The following is a 26,024-nucleotide window of genomic DNA, read 5'->3' on the forward strand; positions in this document are numbered from 1 at the left end:
CATCAAGGGAGATGGCACCATCAGAATCTGTGGCGATTACAAAGTAACTATCAATCGTTTCTCACTGCAGGACCAATACCCACTATCAACGACCTCTTTGCAACGCTGGCGGGAAGAAAGATGTTCACGAAGCTGGATCTGACTTCAGCCTACATGATGCAGGAACTGGAGAAATCATCGAAGGGCCTTACCTGCATCAACACACACAAAGGTCTTTTTATTTATAACAGATGCCCGTTTGGATTTCGATCAGCGGCGGCGATATTCCAGAGAAACATGGAAAGCTTACTGAAGTTGGTCCCGCACATCATGGTCTTCCAGGTTGGTCATAGGTCGGAACACAGCCGAGCATCTGCAGAACCTGGAGGAGGTTTTTATTCAACTCAAACGCATGGGGCTCAGGTTAAAACGCTCGAAGTGCGTTTTCCTAGCGCCTGAAGTGGAGTTCTTGGGAATGAGGATTGCGGCAGACGGCAACCAACGCGAAGACGGAGGCAATCGAGAACGCACTGAGGCCACAAAATGTGACAGAGCTGCGGTCATTTCTGGGACTCCTGAACTACTTTGGTAACTTCTTACCGGGTCTCAGCACACTGTTAGAATCACTGCATGTCTTACTACGAAAAGGGGACGAATGGGTTTGGGGCAAAAGCCAAGAAAATGCCTTTGTAAAAGTGAGAAAATTGTTATGCTCAAACAAATTGCTTGTGTTGTATGATCCATGTAAGCGTTTGTTCTAGCATGTGATGCGTCGTCATATGGCATCGGGTGAGTATTGCAACAAGTTAATGATTTTGGGAAACTGCAACCGGTTGCTTATGCATCCAGGAGTCTGTCGAAGGCTGAGAGAGCCTACAGCATGACTGAGAAAGAAGTGTTAGCGTGTACCTATGGGGTAAAGAAAATGCATTAATACCTGCTTGGGCTAAAATACGAATTGGAAACTGACCATAAGCCACTCATATCCCTGTTTTCCGAGAGTAAAGGGATAAATACCAACACATCGGCCCGCATCCAGAGATGGGCGCTCACGTTGTCCGCATACAACTACGCCATCCGCCACAGGCCAGGCACAGAAAACTGTGCCGATACTCTCAGTAGACTGCCATTGCCCACCACAGGGATGGAAATGGCGCAGCCCACAGATTTAGCCATGGTTATGGAAGCATTTGAGAATGAGCAATCACCCATCACTGCCCGGCAGATCAAAACCTGGATGAGCCAGGACCCCTTATTATCCCGAGTCAAAAGCTATGTGCTTCACGGGAGCTGGTCCAGTGTCCCAGTGGAAATGCAGGAAGAGATAAAGCCGTTCCAATGGCGCAAAGGTGAAATGTCTATACAGGCAGACTGCCTTCTGTGGGGCAATCGTGTAGTGGTCCCCAAGAAGGGCAGAGACATCTTCATCAATGACCTCCACAGTATCCACCCGGGCATCGTAATGATGAAAGCCATAGCCAGATCCCACGTGTGGTGGCCCAGTATCGATGCGGACTTAGAGTCCTGTGTTCACAGATGTAATACATGCTCGCAGTTAAGCAATGTATCTAGGGAGGCGCCGCTAAGTTTATGGTCTTGGCCCTCCAAACCGTGGTCTAGGCTACACGTCAATTATGCAGGGCGGTTCTTGAGTAAAACGTTCTTTGTGGTTGTAGATGCATACTCCAAGTGGATTGAATGTGAGATAATGTCGGCTAGCACGTCCGCTGCCACTACTGAAAGCCTGTGGGCCATGTTTACCACACATAGCCTACTGGATGTCCTGGTGAGCGACAACGGGCCATGTTTTACCAGTGCTGAGTTCAAAGAATTCATGACCCGTAACGGGATCAAACATGTCACATCTGCCCGTTTAAACCAGCGTCCAATGATCAGGCAGAGAGAGCAGTGCAAACCATCAAGCAAGGCTTGACGAGAGTAACTGAAGACTCACTGCAGACTCGCTTATCCCGTATCCTGCTTAGCTACCGCACGAGACCCCACTCGCTCACTGGGATCCCACCTGCTGAACTGCTCATGAAAAGAGCACTTAAGACAAGGCTCTCGTTAGTTCACCCTGATCTACATGAACAGGTAGAGAGCAGGCAGCTTCAACAAAGTGCATACCATGATAGCGCAAATGTTTCACACGAGATTGAAGTCAATGATCCTGTATTTGTATTGAATTATGGACATGGTCCCAAGTGGCTTCCCGGCACTGTCGTGGCCAAAGAGGGGAACAGGGTTTTTCTGGTCAAACTTTCAAATGGACTCATTCACCGGAAACATTTGGACCAAATCAAACTCAGATTCACAGACTATCCTGAGCAACCTACCTTTTTTGATCCCCCAACATACACACCAGTGGCAGCACCACGGTTGACCACGAAGCAGAAACCATCATCCACAGCAGCCCAGTAAGGCCCAACACACCAGGCAGCCCAGCAAGGCCAGCTGCACAGCAGCCCAGCGAGGACCCAACAAATGATTCAACTACACCAGCTTTCACAATGAGACGATCAACCAGGGCAAGAAGGGCTCCAGATCGACTCACATTGTAAATAGTTACACCATTGACTTTGGGGGGTGGGGGGGGGGAGTGTTGTTATATATGCAAACTTATATTTAAGCTTTCCAGCCACCAGAGGGTTCATCCTCTGGTATCCCAAGGGATCCCATAATCCCTTGGGAGCACAGGTATTTAAAGAGGCCTCACAGGTTGGAGAGGCACTCTGGAGAACTGCAATAAAAGACTAAGGTCACACTTTACTTTGAACTCACAGTGTTCAGTCTGACTCTTTCTCCATACATAACATTAAGGAACTTAGATCACCTGTCCTTGATGAAAAGCTTTTATGTGACAATTGAACTCCATGGATTTCTTTGTTGCTTTTGCTCCTATCGCACGACAGTAAGAAGGGATCTGAAAACAAGTGCTACCTCCCTGGATAATATAATTCTCTTTCCCTTTGAATCTAAGCTGATACAAAGGAAGGTATCTTTCACAGTTAGTCAAAACTATCAAAGTAGGGCTCAAAGGCACAAGGGCTGCCTGAGGGAGAACCGGAATCAATTTTCAATACCTGTAAAACTAAGCAACACTTCCACAATGGGTGAGAGTTTTTCCCTGGTGGAGTGATCAATACAGAAAATGGCTTGTACGCAGTAACAGCTAAGTAATTTACATAAAGAGAGGTCAACATCAACATACAGGCCAAGGATGTAGGAACATAGGAACAGGAATAGACCATTCAGCCCCTCAAGCCTGTTCCGTCATTCACTGAGATAATGGTTGATCTGCCATCTAACTCCATATACCCGCCTTTGGCCCATATCTCTTAACACCTTCGGTTAACAAAAAGCTATCAATCTCAGACTTAAAATGTACAATTGATCTAGTATCAATTGCCGTTTGCAGAAGAGTGTTCCAAACTTCTATCACCCTTTGGGGTGGAAATTTGGTCGCGCCTCTGTCGCAGCGTTAACCCAGCCGCAAAATTCACCAGCTGGGCTCGGAGTGTGGAGCGGAACGCAAAGGGAGGTGGTCCACATCTCTTTTAGGGCGCTAGGCTGGCTGAGCAAATGAAAATCTCAAGGTAAACAGCCGGCCTCGGAGCGCCCTAAAAGAGGTTTCCGTGGAAAAACAAAATCTGAAAAAAAAACACCAAAAACATTCCTAATATTTTACTGCCACTGCATCCACATGAATCGCAAAAATAAAAAAATAAAAAACAATCATACTCACCTGAGGTAGACATTCCTTCCCTCACTGCGGCTGCTACAGCTTGGACTGCCAGCTTGCACAGGCGATCCCAATAACGGTGTTGCACACCGGCTCGCCTCTCCCGGGCGGTACTGCTCCGCGTCCCCGCAAACCCGGCACTGAATGTCCCAGCGGGGCACTGGAAGTTGGCCGCCCACCCGGAAATGCTTTCCGCTGCCATTACCGCCCCTCCGGGGCGAAAACAGATACAGCAACAAACCGAATATCCAGCCTAAAGTGTGTAAAGGTGTTTCCTAATTTCACTCCTGAAAGGTCTGGCTGATCAGATCACCCCTTAGCCTTCTAAATTCTAGCGCATACAACCCTAATTTGTGTAATCTCTCCTCATAATTTAACCCTTGAAGTCCATGTATCATTCTGGTAAATCTACGCTGCACTTCGTCCAAGGCCGATATATATTTCCTAAGGTGTGGTGCCCTGAACTGCTCACAGTGCTCCAGGTGTGGTCTAACCTGGCTTTTGTATAGTTGCAGCATAACTTCTACCCCCTTGTATTCTAGTCCTCTAGCTATAAAGGCCAGCATTCCATTGGCCTTTTTGATTATTTTCTGCCCCTATTCATGACATTTTAATGATCTATGTACCTGGACCCCTGAGTCTCTCTGGACCTCCACTGTTTTTAGCCATTCCTAAATAGCGGAGTAACATGTGCAATTTTCCAATCGAAAAGGAACAGTTTCTGAATCACGAGAACTTTGGAAGATTATAGTTAGGGCATCTGCAATGTGCTCACCTACGTCCTTTAAAACCCAGGGATGGAAACCATCTGGCCTGGGGATTTGCCATTATTTTGTTCATTACTGTCAGTTTACTTACGTTAATTTTATGGAGTCCCTGTTCCCGATTCAATATTAGTTTCCTTGAGATTTCTGGCATGCTATCTTCTTCTACTATAAATACTGACACAAAGTAATGATTCAATTTGTCTGCCATTTCCCCATTGTCATTTTTTAAGGGGCCAACATTGCTCCTGACTACCGTCTTTTTCCTAATGTAATCGTAAAAATTATTTGTATTGATTTTGATATCCTTGCAAGTTTCTTTTCATACTCCCTTTTTGTAGCACTTACTATCTGTTCTTTGTGTCTTTCCCATTCGCCAGGATCTGTGCTATTTTTTACATTTTTGTATGCTTTTTCTTTTAGTTTAATGCTTTCCCTTATCTCTTTAGTTGTCCATGGCTGTTTTTTTTTTGGCAAGTGGAGCTCTTGTCACTCAGGGGTATAAACTGGTTTTGTATCACATTAAATTATTTTTTGAACATCTCCCACTAATCTTGTCACTTTACCCATTAACAGATTTGCCCAGTTTACTGTGGACAGTCTGTTTCATCCCATTGAAGTCGGCCTTACCTAAATCTAGAATCTTAGTAGCTGTTTCGCATTTCTCCTGTTCAAATTCTACGTTGAACTCGACCATGGTATGATCGCTATTGGATAAATGTTCACGCACAGTTAAGCTCTTAATTAAATCTGGCACATTACTCAATGTAGATTTGCTCAAATCTCCCTTTACATTTTGCTTGCCATGCTATTGAGACAATTGATGCTTCCTAGGAATCCAATTAAAAGCAAGGCATTGGACTAGTTATAAATTCATTAAAAATACAATATGGAGATTTTCATGATTTGAAAGTGAACATATCTCTGATCTGTTACAGTGAATTTAAGACTGTTGCTCATTGGTGGCGAAGGAAATGTTTGATGTTTAGGACACACTTCAGTATAACATGTGATTTTCTGTAGCACCTCAATGCAGGAAACAGCTGTTAGCGTTTAACCATCAAGCATGGTTAAAAACAGTCTGCAAAAACTTATATCCCTAAGTACTATCTTATGTGCTGAACTTGATTTGAACAAGGAATTGCAGGAACTGACTGAGTCAAAGTATTTCTCCTCAGAGTGCCCAGAGACAGTTAAATCACTTTTGACTATTAAACCGCAACTAGAAGCCACACATTCCAGCTTGTTGAATTGCTTCATAGTCCATCTGGCAGCAGAAAGAAATACAAATAAATTTGGAAACATTTGACGCAGGCTGCTCTCCGCCTCCTTCAAAGGAATTGAAATACAATGGGGTGGGTTTCCACACTGACCTATGGTCTGGTTTAGTGCAAGATAGACCTCTGCTTTCTTTTCAAGTCACCATCACAATGATTTCTTGATCGGTAAACCTTCAAAAACAAAAGATAATGGTGCAAGGTGGGTCTACAACCCATGACTTTGAACTAGTGGTTTGTGTGCCTGGTCTACCATGATGAGGTGAAGCTCTTCTGGAATCAGAGTCAAACAGGTAAGTTATCTTATCCAACTTGTATCTTCTACGTCCTGAGACCCTTTAAGCTACTAGTTGTTTCACCTGGTTCTATTCTTCTGATGTTCTTAATTTCAACTTCTTTTGCAATGTTTCTGTTGCTTTGTGCTCTATTGTATATCCTTTACTCTTCATCCACTAGTTGTGTTGAGAACACCAGCAATATGAGCTTTTGTAGTTTTCCCTTTTTGTCTAATGTATATTGATCTTTAAATGGATATATACTGTATTGGCATTCATAGCTGAAGAACTATAGACAGGTCTGTCTCTGTGCGCTTGCTTCTCAGTGGTGAGACAGGAAACAAAACGACCTTATTCAGACCTTTTGTTTTGGTCTCAGTGTTTCACACTTGAATATTTTTAAATTCAGCAATGTGATCCTCTGTGTGATTAATGCACTCTTTTAAAGGTTTCTCTTTTTATGTACTAGAGTCCCTTTTGAGTGAGAGAATACAGTGGAGAGTACAAGTCCGGAGCAGTTACCGACTGTTACCATGCTCTAGAAGGTTTGTCAGTGATTTACTATTAGTGTTTACGCGAACTGCAAAAAAACAATGTACACTACACATCTGCAAACACAAATTGTCCCTTATTTGCTGGTGACTGTTCATAGGGGTGCAATTAGGCTACTATATTTATATCAAGAAGGAAATAAAAATAATGACCTTGCTGGAGATATGAATGAGAAACAGAAAATTGTAGAAATGTACAACAAGCCAATCTGTATCGAAAAGCGAAGGATAGGTGAGGATCAGTAAAGTCAGTTTTTAATGGAGATTTAAAAAAACAGTATTTTCTTGGGTTCTATTTTTAGCAGCAAACTAAAACAGGAGAAAATGGACGGACCTAAAATATATGGATAAATTCAGAGAAAATTGTTAAAAAATCATCTATTTATTATTTATTATTTATGAAATTGCTCCAAAAAAACAGGGGCTTAAACAAAATGTTGCTTTATTGATGAACTCAAAGTTTGAGATTCTGAACCAGTTGTGAGGCACAGTAAAAACAAATCAGACAAAGTCATAATTCCAGTTCCCTTCATAAAAAAACAACAGCACTGTACAGCTTGTTTATGGTTTAAAGTACAATAAAAAAATCACTTAAGCTAATAAAAAAAATCCAGATTCTTTTTTTGCACTGAAAGTCGACTCCAGATTTTAACATTCCATAAAGATGGGTTAAGGCTTTGGGTGTGATCCCCTCATCAAATTTAGCCAGAGGGTCATCCGAATAAAGATCTTAACCTACCTTTCTCTTTCAGATCCTGATTGACCAGAAGCTCCTGTTTCATATTTGTGATTTTTTTGTTATCGGTTGCCACAGGCAGAATTCTATGAAATTCAAATTCAGTCTTTTGTTTCCATCCTCAGTGCAATTGAGCCAAAGTGAACCCCTTCACTGCACTACTGAACTCTCCAGTTGAATGTTCGACAACTCAAGGACTCAGGTATTGGACATTTACATGTTTGGTGTGATGACAAAGTAATATATGTCATATGTGATAAGGAGAATGGGCTCTAATTCAACAGCCACCAGTCAGGGACATTTTATTAATTGAACAAGTATGTGACTGTCTGATCTGCACAAAACTATTTAATATTATTTCTAAAAATCACTGTTCATGCCTTAGTAACTCGGTGAATAACTGATGCATTCACTTGTGAAATCATGAAATTCTGTGAAATGAACTTCAATGCTGTATTAGAGCTTATTTTTACTGACAGAGGTTAATGGCCAGATGACTAATTATGACTCATATAGAGCTCAGAAGCAGGTCCCATATGGCACTGATTTGAATGTATAGAAACAAATAGCTCAAATATAAACTAGCAGTGGATTCAGCCCAAATATTTACATATTATCTCTGAAATATCTTTTTTTTCTGTTTCCCACTTCCTTCCAACTCTAATTATCATCATGGAGAAAAAAAACTTCTCACTTGCATGCACATTCTGTACCTGTACTCCCTGTACACATGCATCCTGTAAATGCATACTCTGTGCATTTACACTCTGTATATATACATAAAGAACATAAGAACATAAAAATTAGGAGCAGGAGTAGACCATATGGCTCCTTGAGCCTGCTCCACCGTTCAAAAAGATCACGGTTGATCTTCAGCCTCAACTCCACTTTCCCACCCAATATCGCTTGATTCCCCTAGAGTCCAAAAATCTATCTTTTAAAAAATTTTGTTTTTGGGTTGTGTGCATCGCTGGCAAGGCCAGCATTTATTGCCCATCCCTAATTGCCCTTGAGAAGATGGTGGTGAGCCGCCTTCTTGAACCGCTGCAGTCCATGTGGTGAAGATTCTCCCACAGTGCTGTTAGGGAGGGAGCTCCATGATTCTGGCCCAGCAACAATGAAGGAACGGCGATATACTTCCAAGTCAGGATGGTGTGTGACTTGGAGGGGAACTTGGAGATGATGGTGTTCCCATGCGCCTGCTGCCCTCGTCCTTCTAGGGGTAGAGATCGCGGATTTCAGGGGTGCTGCCAAGAAGCCTTGGCAAGTTGCTGCAGTGCATCTTGTAGATGATACACACTGCAGCCACGGTTTGACAGTGGAAGAGGGAGTGAAATGTTTAAGGTGGTGGATGGGGTGCCCATCAAGCAGGCTGCTTTGTTCTGGATGGTGTTGAGCTTTTAGAGTGCTATTGGAGGTACACTCATCCAGGCAAGTGCAGAGTATTCCATCACACTCCTGACTTGTGTCTTGTAGATGGTGGAAAGGCTTTGGGGAGTCAGAAACATAGAAACATAGAAAATAGGTGCAGGAGCAGGCCATTCAGCCCTTCTAGCCTGCACCGCCATTCAATGAGTTCATGGCTGAACATGAAACTTCAGTACCCCCTTCCTGCTTTCTCGCCATACCCCTTGATCCCCCTAGTAGTAAGGACTACATCTAACTCCCTTTTGAATATATTTAGTGAATTGGCCTCAACTACTTTCTGTGGTAGAGAATTCCACAGGTTCACCACTCTCTGGGTGAAGAAGTTTCTCCTCATCTCGGTCCAAAATGGCTTACCCCTTATCCTTAGACTGTGACCCCTGGTTCTGGACTTCCCCAACATTGGGAACATTCTTCCTGCATCCAACCTGTCCAAACCCGTCAGAATTTTAAACGTTTCTATGAAGTTCCCTCTCACTCTTCTGAACTCCAGTGAATACAAGCCCAGTTGATCCAGTCTTTCTTGATAGGTCAGTCCCACCATCCCGGGAATCAGTCTGGTGAATCTTCGCTGCACTCCCTCAATAGCAAGAATGTCCTTCCTCAAGTTAGGAGACCAAAACTGTACACAATACTCCAGGTGTGGCCTCACCAAGGCCCTATACAACTGTAGCAACACCTCCCTGCCCCTGTACTCAAATCCCCTTGCTATGAAGGCCAACATGCCATTTGCTTTCTTAACCGCCTGCTGTACCTGCATGCCAACCTTCAATGACTGATGTACCATGACACCCAGGTCTCGCTGCACCTTCCCCCTTCCTAATCTGTCACCATTCAGATAATAGTCTGTCTCTCTGTTTTTACCACCAAAGTGGATAACCTCACATTTATCCACATTATACTTCATCTGCCACGCATTTGCCCACTCACCTAACCTATCCAAGTCACTCTGCAGCCTCACAGCATCCTCCTCGCAGCTCACACTGCCACCCAACTTAGTGTCATCCGCAAATTTGGAGATACTACATTTAATCCCCTCATCTAAATCATTAATGTACAATGTAAACAGCTGGGGCCCCAGCACAGAACCTTGCGGTACCCCACTAGTCACTGCCTGCCATTCTGAAAAGTACCCATTTACTCCTACTCTTTGCTTCCTGTCTGACAACCAGTTCTCAATCCACGTCAGCACACTACCCCCAATCCCATGTGCTTTAACTTTGCACATTAATCTCCTGTGTGGGACCTTGTCGAAAGCCTTCTGAAAGTCCAAATATACCACATCAACTGGTTCTCCTTTGTCCACTTTACTGGAAACATCCTCAAAAAATTCCAGAAGATTTGTCAAGCATGATCTCCCTTTCACAAATCCATGCTGACTTGGACCTATCATGTCACCATTTTCCAAATGCGAGAAGGTGAGACTCTCGCCGCAGAATACCCAACCTTTGACCTGCTTTATCTCAGCCTTGAACATACTCAATGATTCAGCATCCACAGCTCTTTGGGGTAGAGAATTCCAAAGATTCACAACTCTCTGAGTGAAGAAATTCCTCCTCATTTTAGACTTAAATGGCCGACCCCTTATCCTGAGACTATGCCCCTAGTTCTAGACTTTCCAACCAGGGGAAACAACCTCTCTACATCTACCGTCAATTCCCCTCAGTATCTAGTATGTTTCAATGAGATCACCTCTCATTCTTCTGAACTCCAAGAGAGTATAGGCCCAATCTACGCAATCACGTCATAGGACAACCCTCTCATCCCAGGGATCAATCTATGAACCTTCATTGCACAGCCTCTAAGGCAAGTATGTTCTTCCTCAGATAAGGTGACCAAAACTGTGCACAGTACTCCACAGGGTAGAAACTGCCCCCCACTCCTGCCCGAAACGGGACGCTCTCACCCCGTTTCAATGGTTTTTACCGCAGCTGTGGTTCAGGTCGACTCTTGCGCGACGTTTTTTTTTCCATGCATCTGGAACTCGATCATAATGGGGGCGGTGACAGCAATTGAGGGCCGGTGGTTGGGTGCGGAGCAGAGTCACTGTCGCGATGATGTCATCACGGTGCCATGTCACCATGGCTCACTTAAAAGGGAGAGCCTCTGCGATTGTTCAACTTTGGGCCGTTGGGCCACCAGGGAGGATTTCAGCAGGGCCAGCAGCCTGGCACCCAAGAGGGGGCTGCCAGGCTGCCTGTTGGCAGCATAGCCCAACACGTGGCCGCCGATTTGTGGTGGTATCAGGCCTGAAGGAGAGTGGAAATTTCAGCCCCCAGGTGTGGTCCCACCAGAGCCCTGTACAATTGTAGCAACACTCCCTTACTCTTGTACTCCAACCCCTTGCAATAAAAGCCCACATCCCATTTGCCTTCTTAATTGATTGCGGTATCTGCATGCTAACTCTCTGTGTTTCCATACGAGGACACCTAAATCTCTCTGAACACCAACATTTAATAACTTCTCACCGTTTAAAAATATTCTGTTCTTCTATTTTTCCTACCAAAGAGAATAACCTCACATTTCCCCACATTATACTCCATCTACTACATTATTGCCCAGTCACTTATCCCTTTGCAAGCTCTTTGTGTCCTTCTCACAGCTTACTTTCCCACCAAGCTTTCTATCGTCAGCAAACTTGGATACATTACATTCAGTCCCTTCAATCAAAATCAGTAATATAAATTGTAAGTAGTTGAGGCCCAAGCACTGATCCTTTCAGCATCCCACGCCTGCCAGCCTGAAAATGACCTGTACACTCTGTTCCGAAACATTCTATATATACAGCCTGTACATAGCACATAAGAACATAAGAAATAGGAGCAGGAGTAGGCCAATTGGCCCCTCGAGCCTGCTCTGCCATTTAATAAGATCATGGATGATCTAATCATGGATTCAGCTCCACTTCCCTGCCCGCTCCCCATAACCCTTTATTCCCTTATCGCTCATAAATCTGTCTATCTCCGCCTTAAATAAATTCAATGACCCAGCCTCCACAGCTCTCTGAGGCAGAGAATTCCACAGATTTACAACCTTCTGAGAGAAGAAATTCCTCCTCATCTCGGTTTTAAATGGGCGGCCCCTTATTCTGAGACTATGTCCCCGAGTTTTGGTTTCCCCTATGAGTGGAAATATCCTCCCTGCTTCCACCTTGTTGAGCCCCCTCATTATCTTATATGTTTCGATAAGATCACCTCTCATTCTTCTGAACTCCAATGTGTATAAGCCCAACCTACTCAACCTATCTTCATAAGTCAACGCCCTCATCTCCGGAATCAACCTAATGAACCTTCTCTGAACAGCATCCAATGCAAGTATATCCTTTCTTAAATATGGAGACCAAAACTGTACACAGTACTCTAGGTGTGGCCTTACCAATACCCTGTACAGTTGTAGCAGGACTTCTTTGCTTTTATACTTTATCCCCCTTGCAATAAAGGCCAACATTCCATTTGCCTTCCTGATTACTTGCTGTATCTACATACTGATGTTTTGTGTTTCATGCACAAGGACCCCCAGGTCCCTCAGTACTGCAGCACTTTGCAATTTTTCGCCTTTTAAATTATAATTTGCTTTTCTATTTTTTCTGCCAAAGTGGATAACCTCACATTTTCCCACATTATACTCCATCTGCCAAATTTTTACCCACTCACTTAGCCTGTCTATATCCCGTTGCAGATTTTTTGTGTCCTCCTCACAATTTGCTCTCCTACCCATTTTTGTATCATCAGCAAACTTGGCTACATTACACTCCGTCCCTTCATCCAAGTCATTAATATAGATTGTAAATAGTTGAGGCCCCAGCACCGATCCCTGCGGCACCCCACTAGTTACTGTTTGCCAATCGGAAAATGACTCATTTATCCCGACTCTCTGTTTTCTGTTAGTTAACCAATTCTCTATCCATGTTAATATATTACCCCCAACCCCGTGAATTTTTATCTTGTGCAGTAACCTTTTATGTGGCACTTTATTGAATGCCTTCTGGAAATCCAAAAACACCACATCCACTGGTTCCCCCTTATCCACCCTGCTCATTACATCCTCAAAGAACTCTAGCAAATTTGTCAAACATGATTTCCCTTTCATAAAACCATGCTGGCTCTGCTTGATTAAATTATGCTTTTCCAAATGTCCTGCTACTGCTTCCTTAATAATGGACTCCAGCATTTTCCCAACAACCGATGTTAGGCTAACTGGTCTATAATTCCTTGCTTTCTGTCTGCTTCCTTTTTTAAATAGGGGTGAAATATCTCCTTAAATGTCTGCCACTGCTCATCAACCGTCCCATACTTTAATCTATTTTCCCAGTCCACTTTGGCCAACTCTGCCTTCATACCTTTGTAGTCTCCTTTATTTAAGCTTAGGACACTGTACATGCACACTTGGCACATACACCCTGTACATGCACACTCTATTTATACAACATCTGATATACTTATTTATAAAGCACTCACATGCCTTTGTCCACATCGAATTCAATTTCAAACAAACATCCAAGTATCATTATTTAGCATAAACAGGACATCTCCATAAATCTGTCTGTATTGGCTAGATTGCTAAGCCCAGATTGACCCAGGGGGTCGAAATATCAAAGGATCAATGAGTAATTGTGTGCTGTTTTGTTTGGTTTGATTATGAGGTAATGTAGTCACTTCTGATTCCTTCCCATTTGCTCATTACACCAATAATATACTTTAAATACCAATCATCTCTCTTCATAGGTGACATTTCACTCCTGTAAAAGCAGCAGTGATTGGTGTTTTATTTGCCAGTCCTTATTTGGTACGTGTGCCAATTTTGTAATATGGCCAATAGATGGCGCAGTCTGCACCAACAAAATGCTCCACCTGGGGACGGGAATTGAATGGGTAACTCCAGTAATGCTAGCTGAACATGGAGTGAGACAGAGGGCAGCTGTCGTGGAGCCCAGGGACCAAACTGTGCTAATATACCACCTTCAGAAGAGGAGGAGAGATTAGAAATGGAAAACTGGAGGAGAAAAATCAGATACATTTTGAAGGTGGTTTTCAAATTACATTTTTTCCCTCAGAATCTTTGGTGCAGCTTTAATGCAATTTATCATTTACACGAGCATAAATTAATACAATAAGCCTGTTGGCATGGCTGTACAGTACTGATACATAACACTACAGAATCAGGGTTGTTTGTTGGCCATAGTGTCAAATTTTATTTGATAACGCTTCTTTGAAGCACCTTGGAATGTTTTATTATGTTACAGGTGCTATATAAATATAAGTTGTTGTTGTGTTATGGGTTATGAGTATGGGAGATGGGAAAAAGGAACGCAAAGACTGGTAAAAGGTGTTGATCCGCCATGACTTAATTGAATGGCAGAAAAAGCTCGAGGGGCTAGCTGGTCTACTCCTGTTCATATGTCCCTATGTTCCTATGAATGCAGCAGAGCAGTCCAACCTTGTCTGGGTCACTTTTAGGTTGGTTAGTTTTGCCTAGTGTGGGGTGATGTGTTCCCATCTTCACAGACACTGCTGCTACAAGCAGATCCAGAACTTGACATGAGGGAATCATGGGAATGAAAATCAGGTGATTTCGGTATGGAGTGATTATCTGCACAAACATTCTTGTGTCCTTCTGCGCATGTGCGGCGTGGACTTTGCCCCTTTTTGCGCATGTGTGCTCGATTCGATCACGCATGCGCAGTACAATAAACGAGGGAGCCGGAAGATGGTCGAATCATGTTGCTGTGCCTGGAGCAACCACTCGAGCCTGGAGCTACTACTGGGGCTTTTGGGTTATCTATCGAAAATCAATGACTACACTAAAGGAGCCTCCAGGTCGTTTGCCTAGAATATCACAGAGTTTAACTTTCGGACCATTTTCACGGCCTTCTGAGAGAGAGAGGAAATCGGAGGTGGGAGAGAGATAGTGGGGGAGAGAGAGAGAGTCAGAAAGAGAGAGAGAAAGACAGAGAGTGGGGAAGAGAGAGTCAGAGAGAGAGAGAGAGAGAGAGAGAGAGTGGGGGGTGGGGGGGGGGTGGAAACGGAGAGGGAATGTCAGAGAGAGAGAGAGAGAGAGAGACTGTGGGGGGAGAGAGAGAGAGAGAGACTGGAGCAGAAAAGAGAGAGACTTGGGCAGAGAGAGTGTCCGAGAGAGAGAGAAGAGAGACACTGGGGGAGGGAGAGTCAGAGAGTCAGAGAGAGAGGGAGAGAGAGAGAAAGGGAGAGACAGGCAAGAGAGAGAGTGGGGGAGGGTGAGAGTGGGGGAGAGAGAGAGTGGGGGGGGGAGAATGAGAGAGAGTGAGAGAGAGAGAGAGAGAGACTGGGTATGGAAAGTGGGGAGTGTTGTGTATGCACACCTGTTTACTGTGTGATGTCTATAACACTGGTCTACAACACTGAATGTACCCTTACACTGTACACACCTTACCTGTACACCAGAGGGTGCTGCTGCTGGAGACCTAAGGGTTGCCTGCACACAGCTTGTTGTCGTCACTCAGGAGCTGCAAATAAAGGACTACAGGTCTACACAGTTTAAGTATCATACCCTGCCTCGTGGAGTCATTACTAAAGGTGCCTACATATACTACAACTGGCGACGGGAATACGAGGTCACAAACTAACGCTCAACGTGTCTAACCTCAGCAACTTTCAGCAATTTACAGAGGGGGAAGATTGGGTCGCTTTTGTGGAAAGATTGGAACACTTCTTTATAGCCAATGACCTGGACGGGGACACACCGGCCACACTACCGAACAAACGCAGGGCCCACCATCTATAGTCTCATCAGGGACTTTCCAGCCCCGGAGAAGACAACCATCAAGAGCTATGGACAACTTGTAACAATCATACAGGAACAACTAAAACCGAAAGAAAGCATCCTCACAGCCAGGCACCGGTTCTACACTTACCGGCGACCTGAGGGCCAAGAAATTGCCAAGTATGCTGCACACTTAAGAAGACTAGCTGCACCGTGTGATTTTTGCGACCACCTTAATGAAGCACTAAGGGACATATTTGTCATCAGAATTGGCCAGAAGGCCTCCTACACAAATTGCTCTCGGCTGACATCACGGTTACCCTGCAGAAAGCAATTCAAGTGAGCCAGGCCTACATGGTTTCGGCCAGCGACTCCAGGCGAATACTGACCCAGGACTCTAAACCGGTCAGCACAGTGCACTGCATGGATACTTCTAAAGGCAGAAATGCTGCCCCGAGTCCCACAACCCTGAGTCCACCACATGGGGAAAACCGGATGGCCCCGTGCTGGCGCTGTGGAGGAAACCACAAGGCCCACCAGTGCCGCTACAAAGACTATGCATGCAAAGGCTGCAAAGAGAAAGGGCACCTTCAGAGAATGTGCAGAAAAGGCTGTACTCAACGTGTCTCTGATGATCACCGGGGCTCCGACACAGATGAAGATGAAGCTGCTCAAACCCTGGAAGAAGAGTATGGAATCTTTACCTGCTCCACCGGAAGTTTTCCGTAGATGATGGAAGTGGACATCGATGGGGTCCCAGTCTCCATGGAGATCGACACAGGGGCGAGCCAGTCTGTGATGAGCCAAACGACCTTTGAAAAAATTTGGATGAATCCTGCCACTCGACCAAAACTGTCTCCTGTCCAGGCAAAGCTGCTCACTTATACCAAAGGTAAAATCCAAATCGTTGGCAGTGTAGACGTCCAGGTCTCCCAGGGCGGTGTGTTGAACAAACTCCCCCTGTGGATTGTAGCCGGTGACGGTCCCAAGCTGCTGGGCAGGAATTGGATGAACCGGGTCCACATCAGGCGAAGTGGCCCTGTGGAAGAAAAGACCACCACAGCCCTCCTGCAGGAAAGCCAGGAAATGGCTGTAGCACAAGGAGAAACACTTGTAATCAAAATGGCCGCCGCCATGCCACCAGTGAGCATGGAGGAGCATCACATGACACCGAGCGGCCAATCGGATTTGAAGGCTCCTTTAAAGGAGACCGGTAACCAAAGAAATTTAAAGGGGAAGTTTCAACTATTTGAGTACACGGACTTTAAAGCTAAAAGATGCGATTAAAGGGTGCAAGTATGAAAATGTATGCAATGTAACAATGAATTGTGATGCTGGTTTAACTAATGTGATTAATGATATGAATGCAGGTGTCAGTAAGGTTAAGAACAAGTTTATTATGCTGAACAGTAATGATAGAGATTGTGAAATACCGAATGTAACCATATCTGTTGAAACCAGGACACCCAAAAGTGATGCAAGTGCTAGAATGTATAATGCAGGCTCGACTATGTGTGATCAGAGCCAAGGTGTCATGTATACCGGTAGGACACTGCTAAAGGACATTGGGTCCTACAGGGACCATGCTGATGCAAATGGAATCCCCCTGTGGGAGACCCCCAGGTCCAGCAGGCTACTTGACCATGTACCCTGGACCTTTGGAACGTATGTGATGCCCCTTGCAGGACACACACACACAGGCAGTGGGAGCAGACCCACTACAGGGACAGTGGTCAATGGGCAGCCCAGCCACCACCAATGGCAACCTGCACCAGACCAGCCCTACAGCCCCTGGCCACCAGGGCCAACACCAGTAGCATGAGGCCAATATCCTCCAACTTCCCTGGCAAACCCTGGGATGACCTGACCCTCATCCCCATTGGTGGACAAGGAGCCCACCGAGTCTTGTGGCCCTGCCTACCACCCCACAACTACCCACATCACAGAGTATACACACCACCCACTGCTGCCGTGGCTACCTTCCTGAGGGATCCCACAACAGTGACACCCACTTGGTTTGTGTGTGAGGGAGGGGAAACGTATGAGGCCAGCCTCAAGCACAGGGGTCACACCTGGCAACCACACAACCCTCACCACAACCCCCCATAGCCCACCATCGATCACCTCCCCTGGTCATGACAATAAGGATATGAAAAATGCTCAGGGGGGAGTATTGTTGTGTATGCATGCCTGTTTACTGTGTGATGTCTGTAACACTGTTATGCAACACTGAATGTACCCTTACACTGTACACACCTTGCCTGTACACCAGAGGGTGCTGCTGCTGATAAAAGGAACACACAGCATGTCGTCGTCACTCAGGAGCTGCAAATAAAGGACTACAGGTCTACACAGTTTAAGCATCATACCCTGCCTTGTGGAGTCATTACTGAAGGTGCCCACATATACTACAGGGAGAGAGAGGCAGAGAGAGAGAGAGAGAGTGGAGGAGAGAGAGAGAGCGAGAGGAGGGGCAGAGAGAGAGCGAGAGGGGGGTAGAGAGAGAGCAAGAGAGGGCAGAGAGAGAGCGAGAGGAGAGGCAGAGAGAGAGAGGAGAGGCAGAGAGAGAGCGAGAGGGGGCAGAGAAAGAATGAGGGGGGCAGAGAGAGAGCGAGAGGGGGCAGAGAGAGAGCGAGAGGGGGCAGAGAGAGAGCGAGAGGGGGCAGAGAGAGAACGAGAGGGGGCAGAGAGAGAGCGAGAGGGGGCAGAGAGAGAGCGAGAGGGGGCAGAGAGAGAGCGAGAGGGGGCAGAGAGAGAGCAAGAGGAGGCAGAGAGAGAGCGAGAGGGGGCAGAGAGAGAGCGAGAGGGGGCAGAGAGAGAGCGAGAGGGGGCAGAGAGAGAGCGAGAGGGGGCAGAGAGAGAGCGAGGGAGGCAGAGAGAGAGCAAGGGGGGCAGAGAGAGAGCGAGGGAGGCAGAGAGAGAGCAAGGGGGGCAGAGAGAGAGCGAGAGGGGGCAGAGAGAGAGCGAGGGAGGCAGAGAGAGAGCGAGAGGGGGCAGAGAGAGAGCGAGGGAGGCAGAGAGAGAGCAAGGGGGGCAGAGAGAGAGCGAGAGGAGGGCCTGAGAGAGAGGGAGAGGGGGCAGAGAGAGAACGAGAGGAGTGGCAGAGCGAGAGGGGGCAGAGAGAGAGCGAGAGGAGGGCCTGAGAGAGAGGGAGAGGAGGGCCTGAGAGAGAGGGAGAGGGGGCAGAGACAGAGCGAGAGGAGGGCCTGAGAGAGAGCAAGAGGGGCAGAGAGAGAGAGCGAGAGGGGGCAGAGAGAGAGCAAGAGAGAGTGGGGGAGAGAGAGCGAGAGGGGGCAGAGAGAGAGCAAAAGAGAGTGGGGGAGAGAGAGCGAGAGGGGGCAGAGAGAGAGAGAGAGAGAGTGGGTGAGGGCGCAGCAAGAAAGTGGGAGAAAGAGAGAGAGACTGGCAGAGAGAGGGGCGGAGAGAGATTGGGGTGAAAGAAAATGGCTGAAAGGGAGAGAGAGCGCAGGGCAGAGAGAGAGAGAGACAGAGTGGGGAGAGTGAGAGAGAAAGACTAGGGAACGAGAGCAAGTGGCGGAGAGAGAAGCAGAGAGAGCACGAGGGGGAGCGGAGAGAGAGTGAGAGGGGAACAGAGAGTGAGAGAGTGGGGAGAGAGGGGTCAGAGAGAGAGAGCGAGGGAGGCAGAGAGAGAGCAAGGGGGGCAGAGAGAGAGCGAGAGGAGGGTCTGAGAGAGAGGGAGAGGGGTAGAGAGAGGAGAGAGGGGGCAGAGAGAGTGGGAGAGGAGAGAGATTGGGGCAGGAGAGAGAGACTGGCAGAGAGAGGGGCAGAGAGATTGGGAGGAGACTGAGAGAGAGGGGAGGCAGAGAGAGAGAGGGAACTCAGGGAGAGGAGGTCAGGAAGTCGGTAGTGGGGGGTAAAGAGCACGGAGAGCACAGTGGGGATGAGGGAAGAACGTGATCCAGGTCCAAAGGGGGGGTTGAGAGGGAGAATGTGATCCAGATGGTGAGACGGATCACGTTCTTCCAACCCCACCTTCTTTACATCCGCACCATGTTCTCCCTCTCCTCCCCCTACACCTGGTTGATTTCTCAGAAAGCTCGGTGCATGTGTGGCAAGTGACATCATTGGACGAGATGAAATCCAGAAGTCACGACACTGTCACTATTCACTTCATACCCAATAGACCTGTTAACAATCCGTGACCCACACACAATGCCCTATCTTGTTGGGGGGGAGGAGGTCATGAATCCATGGGGGAAGGGGGGGAAACTTGGACAGGGGAAGAAGGTGAGAAACCCGGAGCGGGGGGCAGTGGGGCAAGAAGGTGAGGAACTCGAGCAGGGGGAGAAGGATAAGAACTTGAGTGGAGAAGGTCAGAAACTTGGGGTGTGGGGCCAGGAACGTGTTTTGGGGGTGGGAGAAGGTCTTAACTCATGAGAGTGAGCCCTGTCTGTTCCATGTGAGCTCTGTTCTCTCTGGAGTCGGCAGTGAGACCGGGAGCAGCGCGAGTTCGGCGAGAGGCGGGAGTTCCGAGGATCGGAGAGGCCTACAAAAGGCCAGTGAGACCAGGAGCAGCGCGAGTTCGGCGAGAGGCGGGAGTTCCGGGGATCGGAGAGGCCTACAAAAGGCCAGTGAGACCAGGAGCGATGTCATGTATCTTACATTATGATATATAACTGTATCCCAACATGCTATACATGACTGTAATAAGATATGACCTGTAACCACCAGCATACCTTACCACCAGGGGTGCACTTGCAAGAGACAGGTATATAAGGACAGGTCTCAGGCAAGTGTAGCATTCCAGAGCTGTGAAATAAAGGTGCAGGTCCAGAGTAACCTTGACATCACTACATGCCTCGTGTGAATCTGTACTGAGGGGACAGGACTTTACAGTGGCGATGAGTTACGGGATTACAGAATCCACAGAATGGCGAACAACGGATCAGATGTAAAGTACAATGTGGGAGACAATTGGGAGGACGTTCTAGAAAGGCTCCAGCAAAGCTTTGTAACCAAAGACTGGTTAGGCTACGATAAGGCAGACAAGAGAAGAGCCCATCTCTTGATCAGCTGTGGCTCGAAAACATACGCTTTAATGAAGGATCTGTTGGCACCCGAGAAACCAGCAAGCAAGTCTTTTGAAGAATTGAGCACACTGGTAAGAGACCACCTGAAGCCAGCGAGCAGCCTACACATGGCCAGACACAGGTTCTACAACTACAGACGTTGTGTGGGCCAGAGCATACCCGACTTCGTGGCGGAACTTCGGAGTTTGGCTAGTTTATGTGAGTTCTCCGATGAACTGAGGAGAGAAATGCTGAGAGACTTTTTCATTGAAGGAATAGACCACACAGGCATATTCCGAAAGCTCATAGAGACCAAGAACCTGACCTTAGAGGCAGCAGCACTGGTTGCACAGACATTCTTGGCAGGGGAAGAGGAAACGAGGTTGATTTACAATGCAGGTACGACAACTAACATAGAAACATAGAAACATAGAAACATAGAAACATAGAAAATAGGTGCAGGAGTAGACCATTCGGCCCTTTTAGCCTGCACCGCCATTCAATGAGTTCATTGCTGAACATGCAAATTCAGTACCCCATTCCTGCTTTCTCGCCATACCCCTTGATCCCCTATCGAAATATCGGAACAAGAAGTTCACAGCACTAAACAAGCTGCTACCCCCACACACAGACAAAACCGGGAGAACAGGCTCTCGACAGCAGGCAGAAGACATCAAGGGCCACAGGAACGGCCGTTCACACCTCATCAACCCACAATGCGAGCAATCAACTACAAACTGAGAGAAGCTCAAGAGAAATCAGCCAGACTCAGCTCATTCTTTGGGAACACTTTGAACAATGGAACAGGTCTGTGCTGGAGGTGTGGGGGTGGGCACTCGTCAAGGGGATGTTGATTTCAGCAGGCTGTTTCCAGAAATTGTGAATATACAGGGCATTTGGCCCACATGTGCAAAAAAATGGCAGCTCGGCTGGTATACGAATCGGATGGGTCGAAAAGCGGACCAGAAGATGGTGGGGACAGTACCCGGGACACCGATGTACAGCGGGTCAACACGATCAATGGCCGCTGCTCCTACAACAGGACGCCTCCTATAATGATGAGGGTCCTACTCAACGGGATATCTGTCAACATGGAGCTGGATACAGGAGCGAGTCAATCTCTCATGGGCGCTCAACAATTTGAACAACTGTGGCCACATAAAAGAGACAGACCAAAACTCACAAGGGTCGACACCAAACTAAGGACCTATACCAAAGAAATCGTACCAGTCCTCGGCAGCGCCATGCTCTCTGTCACACACAAAGGGACAGTGAACCGACTTCCCATGTGGATTGTCCCCAGAGACCCCCCAGCACTGCTGGGGAGAAGCTGGCTGGCAAAACTAAACTGGAAATGGGATGATGTCCATGCCATGTCATTAGAGGAACGGATCTCCTGCTCAACAGTTATAAAACGATTTGAACATCTCTTTCAGCCAGGTGTGGGCACTTTCAAAGGGGCCAAAGTCAAAATCTACATCACACAGGATGCTAGACCGGTCCATCACAAGGCCAGAGCTGTACCCTATGTGATGAGGGAAAAGATTGAACACGAACTAGACAGGCTTCTGCGGGAAGGCATGATATCACCTGTGGAATTTAGCGACTGGGCAAGTCCCATCGTCCCAGTCATGAAGCCTGATGGATCCGTACGAATCTGTGGGGACTACAAATCTACCATAAACAGTCTCCCTACAGGACCAGTGCCCGCTGCCCAGAGCGGAGGACTTATTTGCCACATTGGCTGGAGGTAAACTTTTCTCACACATCGAGGCCTTTTCATGTACAATCGATGCCCATTCGGCATCAGGTCGGCAGCTGCCATATTCCAGCGCAACATGGAGAGTCTGCTCAAGTCCATCCCGGGGACGGTTGTATTTCAAGACGACATACTTATCACGGGCAGGGACACCGACTCCCATCTCCGTAATTTGGAGGAAGTACTAAAGCGGTTGGATCGGGTAGGCCTACGAGTCAGGAAATCCAAGTGCCTGTTTCTCGCACCCGAGGTTGAATTTTTGGGCAGAAGGATTGCCGCTGATGGAATCCGCCCAACAGAGTCCAAAACAGAAGCAATTCGCCTGGCACCCAGGCCCCGGAATGTCTCAGAACTGCACGCCTTTCTCGGGCTACTCAATTACTTTGGGAACTTTATGCAGAACTTAAGCACGCTGCTGGAGCCTCTCCATGTGCTACTCAGGAAGGGGTGCGATTGGATTTGAGGGGACGCCCAGGAACGCGCCTTTAATAAGGCACGCAACCTTCTGTGTTCCAACAGTGTTTTGACTTTCTTTGACCCAGGTAAAAAGCTAGTTCTCACATGCGATGCGTCAGCATATGGGGTCGGGTGCGTTTTGCAACATGTCAATAGTGTGGGCAAATTACAACCATAGCTTATGCCTCCAGGTCACTTTCGCGGGCGGAGCGCGGATACGGAATGGTAGAGAAGGAGGCGCTTGCGTGCGTGTACAGTGTCAAAAAGATGCACCAATACCTTTTCGGGGCCAAGTTCGCGTTAGAAACCGACCACAAGCCCCTCACGTTCCTCCTATCCGAGAGCAAGGCAATAAACGCCAACGCCTCGGCGCGAATTCAACGGTGGGCACTCACGCTGGCGTCTTAAGACTATACCATAAGGCACAGACCAGGCACAGACAACTGTGCCGACGCGCTCAGCAGGTTACCCCTGGCGACCACAGAAGGGTCTGACGAACAGGACTGTGAGATAGTCATGGCAATCAATGCCTTTGAGTCCACAGGTTCGCCCATGACGGCTCGCCAAATCAGAGCCTGGACGGCCAGCGACCCCATGTTATCCTTAGTTAAAAAGATGTGTTCTAACCGGTGACTGGGCAGAGGCTCGCGATGCCTGCCCCAAGGAATTAAAACCCTTTCACAGGCGCATGCATGAGCTATCACTACAAGCAGCCGAGTAGTCATGCCTCTGCGAGGCAGCGAGGCATTTGTCCGGGAGCTCCACCGCGAGCACCCGGGGATCGTTCTCATGAAGGCCATAGCCAGATCTCACGTCTGGTGGCCTGGTATTGACGCGGACTTGGAGCTCTGCGTCTGAAGGTGCACCATTTGTGCCCAACTCAGCAATGCCCCCAGGGAGGCTCCACTGAACCCCTGGCCCTGGCCTACCAAACCATGGTCGCGAGTGCACGTAGACTATGCGGGCCCATTCATGGGCAAAATGTTCCTCGTAGTTGTAGATGCATTTTCAAAGTGGATCGAATGCACCATTTTAAACTCGAGTACATCCTCCACCACTGTGGAGAGCCTCGCAACCATGTTTGCAACGCACGGAATCCCTGACATATTGGTCAGTGACAATGGTCCGTGCTTCACCAGCGCAAAACTCCAAGACTTTATAATTGACCACGGCATAAATCACGTCAAGACGGCACCGTTCAAGCCGGCCTCCAACGGCCAGGCGGAGAGAGCAGTGCAATTAATTAAACAAGGCATGCTTAAAATCCAAGGTCCCACGCTGCAGGGTCGCCTGTCGTGACTGCTGCTGGCATACAGATCTCGTCCGCACTCACTGACTGGGAATCCCCCACGCAACTGTTGATGAAAAGGACTTTAAAAACAAGGCTCTCATTAATCCTCCCAGACATGCACGAAATCGTTGAGGCAAAGCGCCGTAAGCTGACTGAGTACCATGACAGAAATTCGAGGGGGAGATGGAATGAGATAGGGGACAAAGTGTTTGTCCTAAACTATGGCAGGGGTCCCAAATGGCTTGCAGGGACAGTAACGGGCAAGGAAGGAAACAGGCTACTGGTAGTACAAATGGACAATGGCAAAACCTGCCGGAGGCATGTAGACCAAGTCAAAAGCAGATTTACCAACAACACTGTGGAACCAGAGGCAGACTACAATGTGGAACTCGCACCACACCTGGTGGACAGACAGAGGGAACAACCTGAGGAAAGGGCAATCCCAACAGACAGCCCGGGCGAGTCAACAACAATCACACCAATCGAAACAGACAGCCCAGGCGAGATACCAGCAACCACACCCAAAGAAAAACAGACACCAAGGCAAACAACTGAACCACAACTCAGACGCTCCATGCGAGAGCATAGGCAACCTGAGAGACTGAACCTATAAAGACAATAAGACTTTGGGGGAGGGTGATGTCATGTATCTTACATTATTATATATAACTGTATCCTAACATGCTATACATGACTGTAATAAGATATGACCTGTAACCACCAGCATACCTTACCACCAGGGGTGCACTTGCAAGAGACAGGTATATAAGGAGAGGTCTCAGGCAAGTGCAGCATTCCAGAGCTGTGAAATAAAAGGTGCAGGTCCAGAGTGACCTTGACTTCACTACATGCCTCGTGTGAATCTGTACTGAGGGGACAGGACTTTACAGGCGAGAGGCGGGAGTTCCGGGGATCGGAGAGGCCTACAAAAGGCCAGTGAGACCAGGAGCAGCGCGAGTTCGGCGAGAGGCGGGAGTTCTGGGGATCGGAGAGGCCTACAAAAGGCCAGTGAGACCAGGAGCAGCGCGAGTTCGGCGAGAGGCGGGAGTTCTGGGGATCGGAGAGGCCTACAAAAGGCCAGTGAGACCAGGAGCAGCGCGAGTTCGGCGAGAGGCGGGAGTTCTGGGGATCGGAGAGGCCTACAAAAGGCCAGTGAGACCAGGAGCAGCGCGAGTTCGGTGAGAGGCGGGAGTTCTGGGGATCGGAGAGGCCTACAAAAGGCCAGTGAGACCAGGAGCAGCGCGAGTTCGGTGAGAGGCTTGTGCAGCTACAGGGGGAAGGCAAAAAAGAAGTAGAAAGAAACAGAAAGGTGACGTCACAGCCAAGGGGGTAAGTGATTAGCTGGTAATTGGTGAGTAGTTTTTCTTTTTTCTCTTCTATAACAGTGAGTAAACGTTAGCATTGTTGTTGCCAACTTAAGTGTATCTAAGGGTTAAGTCATGGCAGGAAAGCTCGGTCACGTGATATGCTCCTCCTGTACGATGTGGGAACTCAGGGACACTTCCGGTGTCCCTGACGACTACCTGTGCGGGAAGTGTATCCGCCTCCAGCTCCTGACGGACTGCATGGTGGAATTGGAGCCGAGGGTGGATTTACTCTGGAGCATCCACGATGCTGAGAATGACGTGAGTAGCACGTGTAGCGAGTTGGTCTTACCGCAGGTGAAGGGTCCACAGCCAGCTAGGGAATGGAAGACCAGCAGGAAGAGCAGTGCAAGGAAGGTAGTGCAGGGGTACCCTGCGGTCATTCCCCTGCTAAACAGATACACCGCTTTGAGTACTGTTGAGGGCGATGACTCATCAGGGGAGGGCAGCAGCAGCCAAGTTCATGGCACCGTGGCTGGCTCTGCTGCACAGGAGGGCAGGAAAAAGAGTGGGAGAACGATAGTGATAGGGGATTCGATTGTAAGGGGAATAGATAGGCGTTTCTGCGGCCGAAACCGAGACTCCAGGATGGTATGTTGCCTCCCTGGTGCAAGGGTCAAGGATGTCTCGGAGCGGG

The 26,024-nt window shown here is 47.6% G+C and overlaps 1 protein-coding gene across 2 annotated transcripts in view; it reads left to right on the plus strand.

Moving 5' to 3' along the window:
- The first annotated feature begins 5,790 nt into the window (after positions 1-5,790).
- The window catches only part of casr (calcium-sensing receptor), a 91,509-nt gene continuing 71,275 nt past the window's right edge, over positions 5,791-26,024 (plus strand). For both annotated transcript variants that reach the window (XM_070893536.1, XM_070893538.1), the window contains exons 1-3: positions 5,791-6,055; positions 6,507-6,582; positions 7,450-7,526. The gene's annotated coding sequence lies outside the window, so the exon portion shown is untranslated. The remainder of the gene's footprint in view (positions 6,056-6,506; positions 6,583-7,449; positions 7,527-26,024) is intronic.

The sequence above is a fragment of the Pristiophorus japonicus genome, chromosome 11, assembly GCF_044704955.1.
Source record: "Pristiophorus japonicus isolate sPriJap1 chromosome 11, sPriJap1.hap1, whole genome shotgun sequence".
Classification (NCBI taxonomy): Eukaryota; Metazoa; Chordata; class Chondrichthyes; family Pristiophoridae; genus Pristiophorus; species Pristiophorus japonicus.